General features: G+C 38.2%; 1 protein-coding gene across 3 annotated transcripts in view; it reads right to left on the bottom strand.

Annotated features, from left to right (window-relative positions):
* NTNG1 (netrin G1) overlaps window positions 1–19,374 on the bottom strand; it is a 262,767-nt gene that overhangs the window by 104,578 nt on the left and 138,815 nt on the right. The gene's annotated exons all lie outside the window — the stretch shown is intronic.

The following is a 19,374-nucleotide window of genomic DNA, read 5'->3' as shown; positions in this document are numbered from 1 at the left end:
TATCCAGATCCAGAGCCACTTGTACACGTGGTCAGCTGCTGGGCCAACCATAGTTCACATAAATATGGCAGTATACTATTCATGATAGGGCTTCTATGATTTATTTAGCTGTTTCATACATCTTATGCAATGAGTGGAACTGTGCATGGGGTGAGGGATAAACTACTTGTATCACAAACCACTGCATGATAAAGGTTAATGGGACATGATCAGACCCGTTGACCAGAAATAGATACAACTGAATGGTGGAACCTCTTCGTTCTCTGGGAGGGGTTTGCGTGCAGCTGTAGAGTGTCTTAGTTGTGCAGCTATGGGAACTTTGAAGTTTAGTATAATTTTTTTAGACATAAGTTTTTTTTCAAATTACATTTTACATTTTTTTAAATTCACTTTGGTGTTTATGTACTGAAGTGTGAGTTGATATGAAATGAAAACGAAGTGGCCAAACTCTGGTCAAAAAAAGTTCACTAACTTAATTATTATTTATCTAGTATATCAAGCAAGAAAATATTATATATATATATATATATATGTTCTACACTACTACAATGGAGATTATTTACCACACATTAAGATGTGTGACTTGTGGTAAATTGTAAAATATCTCACGTCATTAATCTGCTTCATGCAAAGTTAACCCACACCTACTGAAGGTTGACATTTCATCTTGCGTAGGCATGACAAAAGTTTTTTTTTAATAGACATGATTAAGTAGATAAAACCCAGATAAATCACAGAGTAGTACAAACTGAATACACTTTAATATCCAACTTAGATATAGCTTGTGGTGAACATAGCTTAAAGCAGATCTGTCATTTTTCAGTAAATCATAAAGATATAATGTTTATGAAATACTCATTAAGACCAAGTGGACATTTTGTTGAAAATTCCTAAGCAATCCAAATTTACCATAAGACGAAATATGCACAGACCCAAAAATGTACAGGTAAGCTTTAACTGAAGCACTATACACCATCATGACTGCAGGGGATCAGTCAGAGAAGGTATGAATAAGATCCCACTCACTCACCACAAGATTGTCTGCAAGGATATATCCTTATTCCACACCTAAATGTCCTGTATCCACGAAAAAATATTAATTTTATATAAGATATAATCTACAAAAGTACTTTTTAAACCGCTCGTAACACAGTCATAGTATGGACATTAGCCTGAGTAACTTTATTATTTTAAATAAAAGACAGACAGACAGAGGATAGATAGATAGATAGATAAATATATAGATAGATTAGACAGACAGACAGAAAGGTTATAGGTAACAAATAAAAACCGAAACACTGTTTAGTACATATATATTTTTAAATGAAAAAATGCATACATGTAATTATGCATTTTTGCCCATTATGGATGTATCTAAAAACAGCTTACAAAAGTTGCAGATTTCTTGTATGGCACCTTTGCAAGACCACCCTTTCTTCCCAAGCACCGTCTTTCTATGCCGGTCTAATCACAGACTTCCCAATGCAGTTCAATGAGAAGTCTTTGCAGGGCAGGTGCTCTGGGCATTTTCCTCCCTCTTCAGATAAGCTCCACTGAGCTAAACAAACCAGGAAGTACCAGGACCAGTTGTGTGATTAGCAGCCAGGAGGGCGTAACAATGTTAATATATAAATATTACAATATGTATTGAAATCTGCGCTTTTTGTAAAATGTGCAAGCTGAAGTGCTTGCCCCTTTAAAATTACAGTTTAACCCCTTAAGGACCAAACTTCTGGAATAAAAGGGAATCATGACATGTCACACATGTCATGTGTCCTTAAGGGGTTAAACGCATAAGTAGATGTTCTGGTCTTTGCATCAGCATTTTATGAATGTGCTGGTCATTTAGTCATAGAGATTAAATGTTGATCACAGCACACGGACTACATAAATCAAGTTTATTGTGAAGAACACAATTACCGACACAAATACCGCATAGCAAGAGACACATAAAATCTTTTAGTTGATGTCTGTGTCTTGTCTCTCTAATAGTTCAGATGGAAAAAGACACAAGGGAACCACATTCTACTTTGCAAGTTGTCTTGCCTGAGAACCGGAACAATAAAACCGGAGTGCCTCTATTTCCATTAAAAAAAAAGCAAAAAAAGCAAACAAAATCCCATTTTAGATACAAACTAACGTCATCAGTCCAGGTCAATATATTGAAATATTAAAATAAATATAAAAATGAGAGGGGATGGTTTTCCATGAGCACCTGGTTAAAACAAAACAAACAAAAAAAAAAAAACAACAAAAAGAGAAATTAAAATATAAAAACAGACTACTTATTGAGAAATACTCTACTTTCACTCTTTTTTAAAAATTATTTTTCGTTGGGGAAAGATTTATTGAATATTAAAATCTTGCGTATCTTACGTTTATTCTTAACTAAACATTTTGAAGATATTACTTCAAAGCATCCAGCAGTGTATTATCTAAAATGTATCAAGAGGTAGTTTTGAAGATTAAATAATTAAAAAATAGCTTTTTTTTTTTTTTTTTTTTTTAGCTAGCTAGCTAGCTAGAAACATTATTAAGAAGGGAGATGGTGGTATGGAAAATAACCTTAATATGGGCCTTCTTCATTTTTTACTGAACTAATTTTGTTGACTTATTTCATGTTTAATATCTATGTTTTAAATTAGTGTGTGGACATGCTTATTTATATGTTTAATTACATTATTTTTGCCGAATAGGTTGGCTTTGTGCAATGCAAATTGTCCCTTTAATGTACTCTACATGCTCTTTTTCATTAATGTTTTACACATATCTTTATATGTAATCATAAAAACCCATGTACAATGTAATTATGTCATGTTTTTTTAAGGATTGTTATTACAATAGCCAAATGAGCTGCATAACTATGCTAGGAATATAGTAAATATTTTACATTACCCATTTTAAACAGCAAGTATAAATAATTGTGAAATAAAAACCAAAAAAATGTGATTCTGTGCTGAAACGTAATGATTTTTTAGTTAGTTTATTTTTAGTGTGGAAGAGGCACAATAAGCAACTTTGCCTTCCGTAACTAGGTCCATAGAACTGGTCATGGCAAAAAGAGTACTGTTTTTCTGAATAGCACAATTTTCAGAAGAATTAAATGGTTATTGCAAGCATCACAACCACTGCAGCCTGCTACAGTACCATGGTCTGGGATCCATGCATCCTGGAATGGCTTGTGATGTGCTTCTGCAGAGCTGCAGAAATTGGAAGCTGATCCAGTTTCCATTTATCTTAGCCAATGAATGGCACACTGTGCAGCAAATAAAAATTGCATACAATTGACATTAGCCAACCTGGAACTCTAGTCTGGCTGATGACATTCCATGACACTAGCAGAGGTGGAGTTACCTTTGACGGCCGAGGGAGTTAAAGGCGGTATGTGCAGCATTTAACATAGAAATGCTGCACATACAGATTCCAGGCAACATAAACACTTTAAATCACTGGTGTGGGCATGGTTCTTGGAGTAGCTCTTTAATGTATAATTCTCATATTGCAAATAAAAACGTTTTTAATTTTTATAATAAAAATCTAGAAATGTCAAATATCTTGGTATGCAGTTCCTCTTTAAGGTTTTGTCTGTTGTCTGTCAGTAATTACACAAAAAAATATAAAGTGTAACACAAAAAATATGTCTCAACATAAATACACTGAAAGGAGTTTCCAACACAAAGTAAAAAATACCCTTCCCTGAAAGATCTGTTCTCCTCTAAATGACTTAAAAACCTGCAAAGAAGAAGAAAGCAACAGATCTCAGGGCAATGCGTAATACCAAAGACATAAGAAAAAGGCTAAAAGCACGATAACTAAAGGAGAAGTATATAAGACTGTATCACCATTTCCCCACGGTAAATAGGACACACACCTTCATAAAATCCACAGCTGAAAATATCTCCATTTGGTAGAGGGCGATAGCATAAGTAGAAAGAACCGACGCAATAGTGTAATATCACAAATACACAACACAAATTTATTAAGAAACATACTTCCAAACATATAAATAAAAACAACATTGAGGTTCTCATAGTACATCTTTTTGGTAATGGCATAGCTGTATTTTATTTATCTATGAGTAGTTCTCCTACTTAATTGTATCATTGCTTACCTGAGAAATACCTAAATGCCGAGCATCAATGAGATGAGACTGTGGCTTTATTTTCTGCAATATGTTTTTTTTTTTACTAATATGTATGTCATTATATTTCTAAACATATTTGCTTTGTGTATTTGTGATATTACACTATTGTGGCCATTCTCTCTCCTTATGCTACTGCCCTTTACAAAGTGGATATATTTTAGCATTTTGTTTGTGATTTTGGTATCACATATCGCCCTATGTTTTGTTCCTTATTTGCAGTTTTTGTTGTCAGTCAGTGTCATTTTACTTTGATGTTTATTTATTAAATATTCAACTGTGGCAAACTAAAAACTGAATTTCCATGATTTAGATGAGATGAAGATTCTTTTTTCCACTTCTGAAATTTAGGGCTTTTATTTTCAATTAATTGCCAAATACCACAAACAAAGACAATCATATTTAAGGCTCTGTGATAATTCAAAATATTTTCCCATAAGTACCCATTGGTATTTAAATGTTCATGTATGTAGAGTACCGTTGAATGGCAGCACTTGCCAGCAGCATTAATTTATTATTTCTCAAAAGTGTGCCATTACCTTATTATCTTGTTTTAGTTCGTTTTATTAAGGAGTTGATTTTTTAAAGTGCTGGGTTGTTTCAGCTATTTAGTGAATTACACCTCTTAAAATGTATCACTTGGTTAATGAGTATGTGTAAGCTCGAAGAAGAAATCTTATTCTGAGGACATGAGATAAAATGAGTGTTTTTAAATGGCAGTAATAATGATGTTATGTCAAGTAGCGAAAAAGAAATTTGGAAATCGGAATTTCAAGAAGAGTTAGATATGCATTGTCTTGCACTAAACATGAAATCTAACTGTACTAATGCGATTAAATGGTTTATCCACATTGCAACATTTTATAGCACCCAGATTCCTCCTGATGTAAGCAGAACTGTCTTTTCTAACAAGAAACATTTAAGATGTTTGTATTTCAATCACGTCATCCAACCCTTCATGTCATTCCATGTCTCCATATCAGTTACACTTGTCATTCAGTCGTCTTTACTTCAAATCCTTCAAAATAAATTCTCATTATCCAGAAACCCCATAGCTAGTCACTATTGAATACATAACTATCAGCCTCCCAACAGTCTTGATTCTAGGGTCCTGTACAGCCATATCCTCTTTTGCTTTCGGGAACACCAGGTAACTGTTCCCAAAAAAGCATAGCTCGAGTGCATCATTAGATGCATAGCGTGAGCGTATCTCACTTCATTTAAGGGAACCAGGACCCAGAGATATCTGAAACAGAGCTTCCTGCATGGTGTGCCCTTGGTGGGCTGGTCTAGGTGATTGGCAGGCAGCTAGTCAAGTGTTCACACCAGGCTGATCTGTCAATTTTTCAGTATCTCAATTTTGGGAAAAACACTTCTTTCCCAAAAGGTTTCCGCTTTTCTAAGTGGGTTTCCATCTCACTTTTTTTTTTTTTTTTTTAATTCTTTATTTTTGTTGTGCATGCTTTAACAACGTACGTGTGTTGCCACAACAGCAATTACACGCATAATAAACAAACATTTTCGAACATGGCAAGCAATATATCTGCACATTTTTATATCTTGTAAAACAGATGTGATATGCAAAGCGTGGGTCTGTGGGTATGTGGGTAGAAATCAAGATTGTTCTGTCTGTGCGTACATTAGGAAGGGTAGGTAAGAGTCGCATACCGGTTAGCACATTGCAGGATACAAGTTTTGGAACTATTAGAGATTAGTCATACATTTTTAGTTTATAAGATATTCTAGGTCTGTCTGTGCGAAGGATAGGGGGAGTAGGCAATGAACTTTTAACATCTAGTGTATTATGAAATATAAAATATAAATCCAATTCCGATAATGTTTAGTCAGGTGATATTAAGCCTGTTCAGACTATCTGTGCCCATAATAGGGGGCGCAGGCACCAGTCGCATATCGGCAATCATAGTGCCAAAGGTGGGATACGCCACTGGTAGAGAGTGGGTACACATTGTTAAGTAAGTTTGAGCTGTCTATGCTTCTGTTAGAAGGATCGGGCAATCGTCGCTTAACCGCTATCCCCTCTACAAACCAGGAGATGTGGGACTGTCAACTATTAGTCACACATTGTCATGGCTAATCTCTAATGGTAGGTGTCTGCATACGTGGCTTTACAGGAACGGGTCAGTGCCATATTGGGTATGTATGGGTGTACAGTCTATGTGGGATATGCCTTAGCTCTCTGGGGCTGGGTGTTAAATTGTCGTGGGAGCAGATTGTGTTGAGACTACCCATATGAGTTATAAGCACTGCACATCCTACAAGTGGTCGTGATCAAACAGACCCAAAGCATCAGTTGGCAAGCTCACGAGGCCTCAACACTTAGAGCAAGCGTTATTGCAATCTGTACAACGGCAGTACGGCATCTGCAATGACTATACATTGGATAAACATTACTAATCTTATATAATGAGAAACATTAACTTGTAAGCGTTGGTATAGATCAAACATAACTGACGGGGTCGGCTGACTATGCGATTAGGGTATAGCATAAGCAGCACAGAGTCCTTTTAATGAGAAGTGTCAATACGACCTAAGAGGATCGGAGGTTGTGGGCCCACAAACCAGTCTCTGTCAGCCCATGCTGGTTCGTGGCACGTTGTCGTCCTGGGCGGGATGGCTCAAGGCGTCGGAGCGGCAATCTTGGGGTGAGGATCCCCTCCAGCCCCAGACCTGTATAGAGGGTGGCATCTTCTTGCCACTGGCTCGAGAGCTCGGTGAGTTCGAGGCAGACCCTTTGTGGGTGTAGCGGATGCTGCCGGTGTTCCGTCGCCGCCAGCGGCGGGCAGTCTTCCCGCAGGGTGGCGGATGCTTCGGAGGCTCTCTCCGTGTGGCCCTCAGCCTGGGCGGGCAACGTGTGTGTATGGTCAGCTTGGGGTTTGTCTTTCTGCCCGGATTAGGGTGCCTCTTCCCCCCGACCACAGCCCCAGACTTGTGTGCTAGCGGTGTAGTCCCGTTTAGCTTACTTTGTTTTCCGGTCGGCCTGCCCTGATATGGCAGGGTCTGCAGTTCTGCCGTAGGTGCCCGCAATCTTCTCCATAGCTTGCGCCAGAATCGGGCAAAGGTGGCTTCTAGACGTTGCTGGATGTTGCAGGAATCCTCCAACTCAGGCAGGAGTCTTATGTTGCTTGTTGCATCTGGAGCCGCCATTTTAGACGCTCCATGTGCTCTGCTGCTTTGGTTTTGCCAGTCACCCGGCTGTAAGTGCCGCTCGTATCTGTTACCCCAGTAGCTTGTGTTAGACCGAGATGACCCCCATCGGTCCAGAGGGGGGGGGGTAGGAGATGAGAGCTCCGAGGCATCCAAGTTCAGGGCCGTTAGCGCGGGGAGCGGCCGTCTCCCCATCACTCGACTCCCGTTAGGCCTCAGGGTGTGATGTGGGGTTCCCTGGGGGTTGCGTGCTTGTTCTGGGTATCTATGTAATCCTCCCGGTGTCCCTTTCATCATAGCTCCACTCCAGGGAGTAGGTGCGCCGTTCTTTAGGGGGATTATCCCCGAAATGTGCATTTGTAAGCGGGAGCTGAGGTTCAGCACAACCACTCAGCCTGGATGCTAGGCTCCGCCCCCGCAATATGTCCATCTCACTTTTGTTGGTTGGTCCAACCGTCTGTCTATCGATCTGTCTGTCTGTCTATAAATCAGTCAATCAATCTGCATCACTCTCTACACACCCACCAATACACCTGCCTGTCTGTCTCTTTCCCTCCCTCCTGCCTTCCCTCGCTCCATCTATCCATCTATCCATCCATCCACTTGTTCACATTACAGTTATGATTTTTTTTTAATTATCTGTCCCATTAACAAGTGCAAAAGAGTGTTGCAACATAACAGTAGAAAATAGGAATAAATAACATCTGACAAATATGTCGAGTAAGAATTGCATTGACATAGTTGAACTTCGGTCATGAGCCATAAGCCACATGCTTTATCACACTTCTCCCTTTTTAAATCATTAATTATACATCTGTATGACATCACAGATAATCCCACTCAAATCATTATTGGTTAAACTGATAAATAACACACATGGATTAGAAATCGGCAATACTGTGCAAAATGTTGTATTTTGTCATACAGACAGCTATTTGAAGTGGGATACCAAGTCAGAGGGGTGATCATTATCCTTCACTGCAAGGTTACAAGATAAATGAAACATTAGTTTTCAACCTTTTTACAGGCCCAGTGCTGTCTGACGCAGCTTCAAAAGCAGTCATTTCGTCTGTAAGGAAAGATGGAGTGATTAGTTTTAATATTATCTGTGAGTGAAGCGGTCTGATACTTTGATCTGTGACCAGTTGCTTGGACACACCATGATCATTCAGTCTCTACTGATTACAAGACAGATTGCGTTGCTCTGACAGTGGAAATGAGGAGTATAAATTAAGAAATTGGTTAAGACCATCATGTCTTCTCTTTATGAATACTGACTTATAGGTTTATACTATGAAACCAGAACTGTATAGAATTATATTACATATAAAACATTTTAGGCTAAAATAGAAGAACTTAAAAAATATAATGATCAAGCAGTTTTTCTAGCAATGCTCATTTTGCCTATAAGTTGTAAATACTTTGTCAATGTAATCCAATTTTTTGGTTGGAGAACCAACCCCCATGTTTTTTGTTTTTTTTAATCACATACTCTAAGGATAGAGCATGACTAATGACAAAATATAGTCTGTAAATTCCATATAATCTCAAATATCACTTAAAAATAGGATGAAAAGATAACAGGAGCTACAGTAAACTCACAGATAACCAACAGTCAGTGCAGGTTACTCTCTACTCTTAAAGGGACACTGTAGGCACCCAGACCACTTCAGCTCATTGAAGTAGTCTTGGTACAGTGTCCCTTTTGCACTTAGTGCTGCAATGTTGAACATTGCAGTTCCAGAAAACTGCACTGTTTGCATTGCAGCTCTAAGTCTGCCCTTAGTGACTGTCTAACAGCCACTAGAGGGCTTCCATAACCGTAACGGACTTTTGGTCCGTTATCTAACGCTGTACGTCTTCTCGAACCTCCAGCCTCAGATTTCCCCCATAGGAAAGCATTGAAAAATGCTTTCCTATGGGGAGGTCTAATGCGTGTGCGGCTATTGGGGGAGGAGCGTGGGCGGAGCCTGACCCAGCGTCGAGGGATTCAGGTAAGTGGCTGAAGGGCTTTTAACCCCTTCTGCCCAGTGGGAAGGGGGGGGGGGGCAGGTAGGAGGAGGTCACTCCAGGAGCCTATAGTGCCAGGAAAACGGGCTTGTTTTTCTGGAACTATAGGATCCCTTTAACTGTGTTTCTGTAAGACACTCTTGCTTGTATTTTTGTGCTATTTTGTTGCTATTTTGTCATCTTAGTCAGTTAGCACTGCACTGGTCATCTTATTTTTACTCCCTTTTGATTAGACAACACATCCAACCCACATGATTGGGCAGACCTATTGTCCTTCATAGGTAACAAAGTTGCGTATTTGTTTCCACCCAAAAAACAAGCAAACCATAATTGAATTGTCCACTCACTTCCCACTATATACGTGTGTATGCCAGGTTACTGTACAATATATATATTGGCTGGACATGCATACTGTCATGGAATAGTGAAGATGTTTGAAGATACTCCTACCATAAACTATACAAAATAAACTAGTCCAAGAATTGCCAGGCACAGGAGACAAAATTCATTATTATTGAAGAAATTATGCCTATGAGTAAGGCAAGAGTCATGTCTGATATTTTTAGTTTTTGGCTATCTGATAATCTATTTTTTTAGATCTATCGTCTGAATAAAATGATCCATTTTACAACAACTGGTGAACACATTTTATTTAGTTTGTTCTGTAGGGCCCAGTCCATGTGTTTTCATATATTAGGTTATTTCAAAGCACATATGTGAGATCTTCTAACCTCACTACAGATGGAGTGAAACACTGCCGAACTTGGAAGCTATAACAAAACACGGCTCAAATAAAACTGGGCTGCCCTTCAAATATCGAGGTCTATACAGGATAATTCATGGTCAGGAATCTAAGGAGGACTTTCATATTTTTGGCCCAAAATAGCGGAAATTAAACATGTATTCAACAGAGCAAATTTTCTGATCTCAAAATTACAATTCCCTGGTCAGTTCTCATTGAGGAAATAACCTTGTTATTTTTAACCGAGTGGGTGAAATTAAATTTTTGCTTGGTTGGTTCATTAAACCAGGATATTGAAAATGTTACACCTAAATAGCCAAACTGGAAAAAGATCTGAAGAGGAGAATGATTCACTCTGGTTATCGTGACACTTGCCAATTCTTCACAATTCCTGGTTAAAGGCTTTCTATAGTGCCAGGAAAACAAAGCGGAAGGGGTTAAAACCCCTTGAGTCACTTACATGAATTCAATGCTGATGTCCCTCTGAGCTGGGTTAGGCCCAGCCCACACTCCTCCCCCACATTATTCAATGCTTTCCTGTGGGGTTTCCGGTGACGCTGGAAGTCATCATGCATGGCGTCAGGACATCCAGCGTTGTTTGGGCGACCACAAGTCATCTAAGCACCCGGAAGTCTCTCTAGTGGCTGTCTGGTAGAAACTGCAATAGTTACCACTGTATGGTTAAGGTACATGGGACATTGCACCCAGACCACATCAATGGTGCCTACAGTGTCCCTTTAATGAATAAACAACACCATGCATTGGGTGCTAATGCCTTACAGAATTTAGATTCATGGCAATAAGCACAGACCTAAAATAAAGTATAATCTAAACTAAGCTTCCATATTACTCAATGCACTGTAACACTTCAGTACTATCCACCACTTTTCATTCCTTATAGCTTGCCAAAACCAGATCATTCATCAGATGGAGAAATGCATCACCCGAAAATGTCCTTTGTGAAACAGGTGACAAGTATCAGACAGGAGGCAGGGATGCAGAGAGTAGCTGACCGCAGCTCTTCGGAAATAAATTGCGCAATGCTTCAGCGGGATATCAAGCACATAACATCACAGCTCAGCACCACTGGTGCTGAAAACAATTAGATAAAGGAGAAGCTAAAACTTGTATGTGGATTCATTGAAAGCAGTGACCTTATATCAGACAAAGGAAAACCTCTGACATGCCAATTGCTGTGAACAGCTAGGCGTCACTCGAATCAAAGTCCTCATCAGCTGGAGTGGTGGTGTGTTTCAATGTGCTAAAGTAACTATTTTATCAGCACTTATAAGGGGATATTTCTGTCTGTCTGTACGCACACAGATTAAACTAAGGATAATTTATAAGGTGCAAATGCTTACAATGCCCTCTGCAAAACAGAAGCTTTGCCACAGTTTTGTGCTGGAACCCAAAATGTCTGGGTCAATATCAATAAACCAGAGAACAAGATAAACAAACAACAAGTGTCGGAAGTGAACAGAACAACTACGCAAAGTGATAGGTCTACCCTTTTCCATTAACTTTACACCATTGGCAGACTTAGGAGGTTTCCTAGCAACCAAGACATCGGCAGAAAAGAATGTGGCCCATTCTCCTGGTCAGTTTAGAGCCTCCCCTGCCATCTCTGCTCTCTACTATCATTGTGACACATAGGAGGGGGCAGTAGCATTGGTGGCACATGCCCCAGGCAATCTGGGTTAGTGGCAGGTAACCCTTGCAGCCAGGAGCTGCATGCCGTTGTCATATGAGCATGGGGGGGAGAGCGCCAGGTAAGTAAACGGCACCCGAGGACACAGTAATGTGTAGTGTGACTATGCTTACTGTATGTAGGCTTTATGGACACTTACAGACAATCATTTCAAATTATGCTGTCATTTTAAGATGTTCCTATCAAGTCTACACATTCCTTTACAAATACCAAATAGTTGACATTTTGGTAAATATTTGTCCTGTCTCTATGTGATAAAATGTGACAAAAATATTGTTTCTGCTTCCATAATTACATTTCACTAAGAGACTAATAAATAAAATATTGAAATTGCATAATGACAAAATGTAAATTTATCACCTATTGAAAAATGTATGTATGTAAAGAATTATATAGTATATACATATCGGATCTGCTCATTATTTTAATGTGCTGATCATGTTTCTTAGGTCTGAGTACATGAATGTTGGTGCAATTGTTTCCCAATAATGAATGTAGAACAATGTACGGTTTTAAGGGTGTGGACTAAGGTTAATATTTTTAGCCACATACAAATTAACAACGCATGATGTTTGCGTGTTAGCAAAAAGCATGGAATCAAACTCTATGTATCATACTGTGCAATATGTGAACATACCAGTAAATGATTACAAACAGAAGAACTTTTGCAGAGCTTCCATGCTCAAACTATGTGCGTAGTTTTTTTTTTTTAAGTACAATATCAAAATCAAATATGTGTTAATAAAGAAGTTGCTAGCATAACAAGCAGACGAAGCATTAAATCAAGATTTTGTTTCAGCTTTTTTAATATTTGTATATAATGCATGCAAAGTAAAAAATTAAATGCTTGGACATTGTAGAACAATTTGCTTGCAGAGAGAACATGCTCTGTCAAACAACGATATGAAAGCTGAATTGCCACTAACATGATTAGTAGGCTGCTCCAGGGCAGGTACATTTGTAGTGTGTATATTCAGCTTGTATGCATGCTTTGGTCTATATATGTTTTTTGTGACCATACAGTACATTAACTGAGGGGTTCATTCACTTACTAAACAATATTATTATTATTATTATTGCCATTTATATAGCGCCAACAGATTCCGTAGTGCTTTACAATATTATGAGAGGGGGGTTTAACTATAAATAGGGCAATTACAAGAAAGCTTACGGGAACGATAGGTTAAAGAGGACCCTGCTCAAACAAGCTTACAGTCTATAGGAGGTGGGGTATAAAACACATTTGGACAGGAAATAGCAATCAAATAAGGTGGGAGTGAAGCAGAGCTGGAGGAGAGAGTAAAGTGCTGCCCTTTGGGAGAGAGCAAGAGACAGGTATGTGAGGAAGAGGTTACTCTGTGAGGCCATAAGCTTTTCTAAAGAGATGGGTTTTAAGGCACTTCTTAAACGATTGAAGACTAGGGGAGAGTCTGATGGCAGTAGGCAGGCACGCGAGAAGTCCTGCAAGCGCGAGTTGGCCGTACGGGTGCGAGCAGCAGACAGGAGAAGGTCACGGGCAGAGAGGAGAGACCGAGAAGGGGCATACCTATGGATCTGTGAGTAGATATAAGAGGAGCTAGAATTGTTAAGTGCTTTATAGGTATGGGTTAGCACTTTAAATTGACTCCTATAGGATACAGGAAGCCAATGTAAGGACTGACAGAGGGGTGAGGTGTGAGCGGACCGACCGGAGAGGAAACTCGGTCTGGTGGAAGCATTCATTACAGATTGTAGCTGGGCGATATGGCTATTGGGAAGACCAATTAGGACAGGGTTACAATAATCCATGCAGGAAATTACTAGAGCATGGACAAGTTCCTTAGCATCCTCGCGTAAGAAAGGGTTAGAGAGTATAAAAAAAGACTTGTAAAAGAAATACTAGACTTGTGCAGGGCAAAATGGAAAAACATGCTTTTAATACCTGTATATTGGTTAAATAGTCTCACACTAGGATGAGTAACAACACTGACCCAGGTTTTCTCTCACTTCAATATCTGTGAATAAAATCAACATTTACTGTCTGGCCCTTAACCATCGATCATCTTGTTTTTACTCCCTCTTCATTGGACAGGAGATCCAGCCCACATGATAGGGCAGATCTCTTGTCCTATGGAAAGCTAAGGTGTTAATCTGACTCCATCCACAAAAACAGTCTCAATTGCACCACTTTCTTTTTCTGGTGCCAGTACTATCACTCCAAATCACGAATGAAATAAGAATTGCAGTTCTGTCTGAAATGAATCTTCAAGACTAATAAATACCTAAAAGTTTTACATTCAATAATTATGTCCAATGTATTAATGTTAGAAAAGAAGTTTAAGCTTTACAATTTTAGACAAAAAAAAGTAATTAAACAATTGTTATTTAAAATTTCAACTTAATTGATTGGTGATCAAACCCTAGGGGGGCTTAGATATATGAATTCATGATGTGCTTGTTGTATGTAATCCCACATTTGCATCTGCAAATGATCACATTTACAGGTATATATGAAATGACTATATGCATACATTATGGGACAATACTATGCCCTGCTATGATTCTTCTTGCAAATTCCCGTATGTAAAAATAATGATGAACCTTTTTCACACTAAATATTCTTAATTCCCTCACATTGCAGGCTCATTAAGATGGAGAAGTGGGAGGTGAAAATTTATTATTTTTTATTAATTTTTCATAGCAAGATGGATCAGCAAAACAATGTTGGAAATAAAACCAATGCCCCAGTCTCCTTGGGACTCTGTTTAATAGGCTTGGAAAAATACGATGAAGTGAGAATCTCTTAAGAAGATAAGCCCTTTTTTTAATGATCTTGATCATTTTATTTTAAGAATTATCAGGAACAATAGCTACAAATAGTGGCATTTGAATCTCATCAGGGAAAACAAGCTGCTTTCAAGAGTAATCCGTTCATAATGCCGAAAATCCCTAATGATGTTACAAATGCCATATGGCGTGCCATATACGAGCTTTGAGTAGTGGATGTTGTGCGACATAGACTCAACCGCTAATTATTCATGTGAAAACCGGCGAGACAGCAAAAATACTGTGAACCACAATTTGATCTTTACTATGTTTTGAATAGGGACAATTTATTAGCAATGACCAAAAACTTACGCTGCACTATTAGTCTAATTAAAACAACAGAGCAATGTCTAGGCATTACATACGCATATTAAGTGACAAAACTGGAAAAGTTCTCAGTGTGCAGCTTTTTTGGGGTTCATAAAGATGCTGAGGACACAATTTAAGTAAAGCGAAGCCCAATTTGCTTATTTTTCTAGAGGTCCCACTTTTTTTGAAACGGTTGAAGCTTATAGAGTGGTCCTACAATATATATGTGAGCTGTTAGCCATAGACATTCTCTTAAAAAAATACGTAGAGAGCTCTGTGTATTTATTACTGCTGCAGTAGATAATATCCCCTGCCGAGGAGATAATATCCCCCTCAATTACTTTACTAGATCTGTCTTTTAGGCCTGTCTAGGAGAGATAGGGTAAGTTTTCTAAAGTTTAATTCTAGACCTGCATGGAATCAAGAGATACATTCATGTAATCTTCTCAACATATTAACCACGTGCAATGCATATGAGCAATGTCTCTGAACAATTTAATGTAAGTGCACAGCATATTCATAAGGGGCGTTGGTAAAGCAGGGTACCTAATGCTGAAAGAATGTGGAATGTCAATTGTGGAGAGAACTCACTCAACTCTTTGCAAATAAAACAGAATACAACTGGCATTGCTAGTGGCATTGCGAATGTGTTTTATTTCTATATCTGTAAACCAATAAAGACTAACTGCCCTTGCTGGAACCCTACATCCAGATCTCTATAAACACAGCTACTTATCTACAATTTACTGCTCCCAATGGGTAATAATTCTGTTTACCAGAGATTATAGATCGTGGACAATAACCTGGTTTGGACGTTATATTGATCTGAGTATTAACTGAGATAGCAAGCAATATATTTTTTGCAATCTTCGCTACAAATATAAAATGTTTGCCAAAAATATATTCTGTAACAATGTATTTTGTAACTGTACTTCAGTCTTGGATGCAAGTGACACTGACAGATGTAGCCACTCACCTTTGTAACTGGCAACATCTGGTTGTCTTAATTAACCTACCATCTCATAAGTTACATTGTTAACTATTTTATAGTCAGTGTCTTTGTTACACCACATAGATATTGTAGATATATGAATATATAACTAGCTCAAACTCCACAACTTATTTTCGCCCGGTCGGAAGTAAGATGAGCCATGTTATAAAATACTTGGTGTTACCTTTGTTTTGTTAGCAAAAATCCATGTTATTGGTATTGTGTAATATCTAGCATGAGTAGGTCCACCATGTGTTAATGGACACAACATCACCTCTTCGTGCTGATGGGCAACTCAAGAAAAGTGCTGCCTTAATTTGGAGTTTTAAGCCTGATTCACCAAATGAAACATAATATACTAGAGAGGTAGATAACTATAAAATATTGTCTGTAGGCAGACGGATAAATGCTTCTGATGTTAAATAAAATGATGACTCATAAAACAAATAATGTTTCTTAAGAATTATCCATTTTATAAATACTTTGCTTCATTTAGAGACAGTTATCATAAGCAAGCAATGCAGACATTTGTAATGCTGTGAATGTGACATTGTCATATCTTGCATTTTTAGATACAGTGTGGCTTACTTGCATCCTGACTTGGTTCTGACTGGTAGAACAAGGTTCTGGCTCCCTGTGGTTGGGTTCCATTTATTGTTCACCGACTAATCTAACCAAATCAAATTCCATTAATATTTATAATGCGTAGTTAGCATAGAATCTTATTTAACCCCTTAAGGACACATGACATGTGTGACATGTCATGATTCCTTTTATTCCAGAAGTTTGGGCCTTAAGGGGTTAAACTGCAACTTTAGAGGCAGTATAGGAAGGCAAATTACAAAGATAACATAAATGCTTAAACCGACTTTATATAGTGTTTACTGTTTTCCTTTGCAAAAGGGTGATGTCAAGTCTGTAGCTATCACCGTTTAACTATAGATGATTGTAAATTTTCTGATGAAAACTGCCGGTGACACTGATCACTAAATGCAATAAATTATCTCATGATTCCTCCTTTCTCTGTCTCTTTTAAGTAGTCATTGACCTTCCAAGCAAACGAAGACCGTCTTGATGCAGCAGTTAATTACAGAAAGTGCCATCATTTAATACGTCTAGTACCTCTTAACCTGCTTCCCATTAACGGTGGCCCTTAAGCGAGGTAGACACAGTCAGCATTGTTATTGTTGGGTGAAAAGGGGGCTTGATTTCAGTGGTTCCACTGGAATTGTAAAAAAGGAAAAAGAAAGCAGTAATACACAGAAAAAAATGACTCACCATGTGTTCGCCACTGAAATTATTTTGGAAATCTGTATGTATTGCTGTATGTTGTGATTTATGTTAGTGTTTATAGACTATGATCGCCATAATCTACAGGAATGCTTTAGACTTTTAGACTCAAATGATTAATTGAGACACGAACACAAGTAGGCTTATCCATATAAAACTAGCGCTATGTGCACACTGACTGTGTTATAAAATAAAAACTGAATTTCAAAATTCATTTCGGCAAATGTTTTCAATTTGTTTTCCAATTCTGTTATAAATCAGTTTTTAGTGAACAATCGCCTGAATATTACAATTCACTGATCTAAGTACTTGATAGATGAGGGACATGTTTGGCTGAATTCATATTAATTCCTACTAATTGGATTTTCAATCACAAAACACTTAAACAGAAGTGTGTCCTAATTTGTATAGGGGCATTCTAAGCACCACAACTACTACATTTGTAGTGGCTAAAGTGGCAGGAGCTTCTTGGCAACATCCCACTGTAAGCTGTCAAACCGTTTAGAAATCATTTAACTCTTATTTGGCCCACTTGGATGCTTCTTTCGGTCTATGCTGTTCTGCTAAAGAGAGCTTTTATTAGCGTACCAACTTTGGACATTAGTTACTGGAGACTAGAGAGTCTCACATGTGTCAGCTTAGAGTATCCCTTTATGGTTATCTGAATATAACATTATAAATGATAAACTGCTGTTTTGTATCATTTCCCCTCCCAATCCTTGAGAGATATGAGTGTGCCCATTTCTCTAGTTCTCAAACTTGCCCTGAAATAGACAGGAACTGCAGTCAGCCATACAGTGGGATTTAGTCACTAAACACCAAACTGACATGAATTAAATTACAATGGCAGACTAACAATTCAACTCTTTTAGTGTAAATAATGAAACTCATTTTTCATTTCACTATAGTTTATTGTTTAGATAGTAAATCCTAATGAGACTCCTCTCGTCATATATATTTTTTAAAAATTTAACAAATATTAATCTCTATTAACTTCCATATCACCTTATTCTAAATAAGACTGAGAAACTTAGAATTCATGGCACATATACCTTTTTATTAAATTCTAAGGAAAACGCTACCTGGGATATTTATGTCTTGTTCACTTCAGCTACTATTACACTCTTTAATGTTATGAGTGGCATCAGGATAGAGTTTTGCATTGTCTCCTTGAACAGACTGGCAGTGAAAGGTCTAATTGCAACAACTCATATTTTTTAATGGGCTGCAGTCAGCCTGCTGTATCATAGCAGCTAATCCCCGTTATCTGTCCAGTCCCCGTTGCAAAAAAGGCTCTCCAGAATTTAATCCAACCCTGATGGGAGAGACAGTATTTTTAGTGTTCGGCATGAAACATTTTGTTCAGGTCCTGAAACCATCCACAGAGTATTCCACGATAAGCCTTTAATCCTGTGTTGGCAAGAATAGGTACCCAAGAGATGCAACGATTTTCTTCGTGTTTTTATACACTTACCTGCTGCATGGAGAAGAGTAATATCCAAAGTAAGCACAAAATCTGAGGCTTAAGCATGAAACGCTATATGCAGAATGTGTCTGACTACATGGAGCATAATATACAGCCTGTTTAGATCTGTGTCCCACTGTAAAACAGTGTCTGTGCCACTCAGGGGCTATGGTCAGGAACTGAAAGCCCAGGGCAGTGAGAAGCCTACCGTGGCTCTACAGGCACAGAGACTGATTAGGAGATGAACCTGTTCAGCATATGTTGAGTTTCATTTGGGTATGGTATGGGATCCTGTGACTAATATATTGTCTTAAAACCCACTTTGACATGTCTTTAGATCTAAAAGCACTCTATGTACAAGGTCTCTTCATCTCTATAGCCCTTTTGAGGCATGTCCACAATGAGGACAGAAAGCGGATGTCTCTTTACACAACCAGTATCCGTGTAATGACAAGACCCTACATGCCTTTATTTTTAAACTCCATTGGTCTGCTGGATCATCCTGTATAACCAATCTACTCCCCCCAGCCCAAAAAAAAACCAAAGGTTAGAAATATTTAAATATAGAAAATTAATGAATTAAAGATATTACAAGATTGTATAAACAACAGTGCTAATAGAATGTCTAATGACAAACCTTTTATAACAAGGACTTGCCCTCCGGTTTACAAGATGCTAATGGCCAACAACTCCCACAATTCTTAAAATTCAGAGAATTAGAAATTGAGCAGACTAGATGGGCCGAATG

This window comes from Pelobates fuscus, chromosome 7 (assembly GCF_036172605.1).
Source record: "Pelobates fuscus isolate aPelFus1 chromosome 7, aPelFus1.pri, whole genome shotgun sequence".
Taxonomy (NCBI): domain Eukaryota; kingdom Metazoa; phylum Chordata; class Amphibia; order Anura; family Pelobatidae; genus Pelobates; species Pelobates fuscus.
This window is presented reverse-complemented; position numbering and strand designations above follow the sequence as displayed.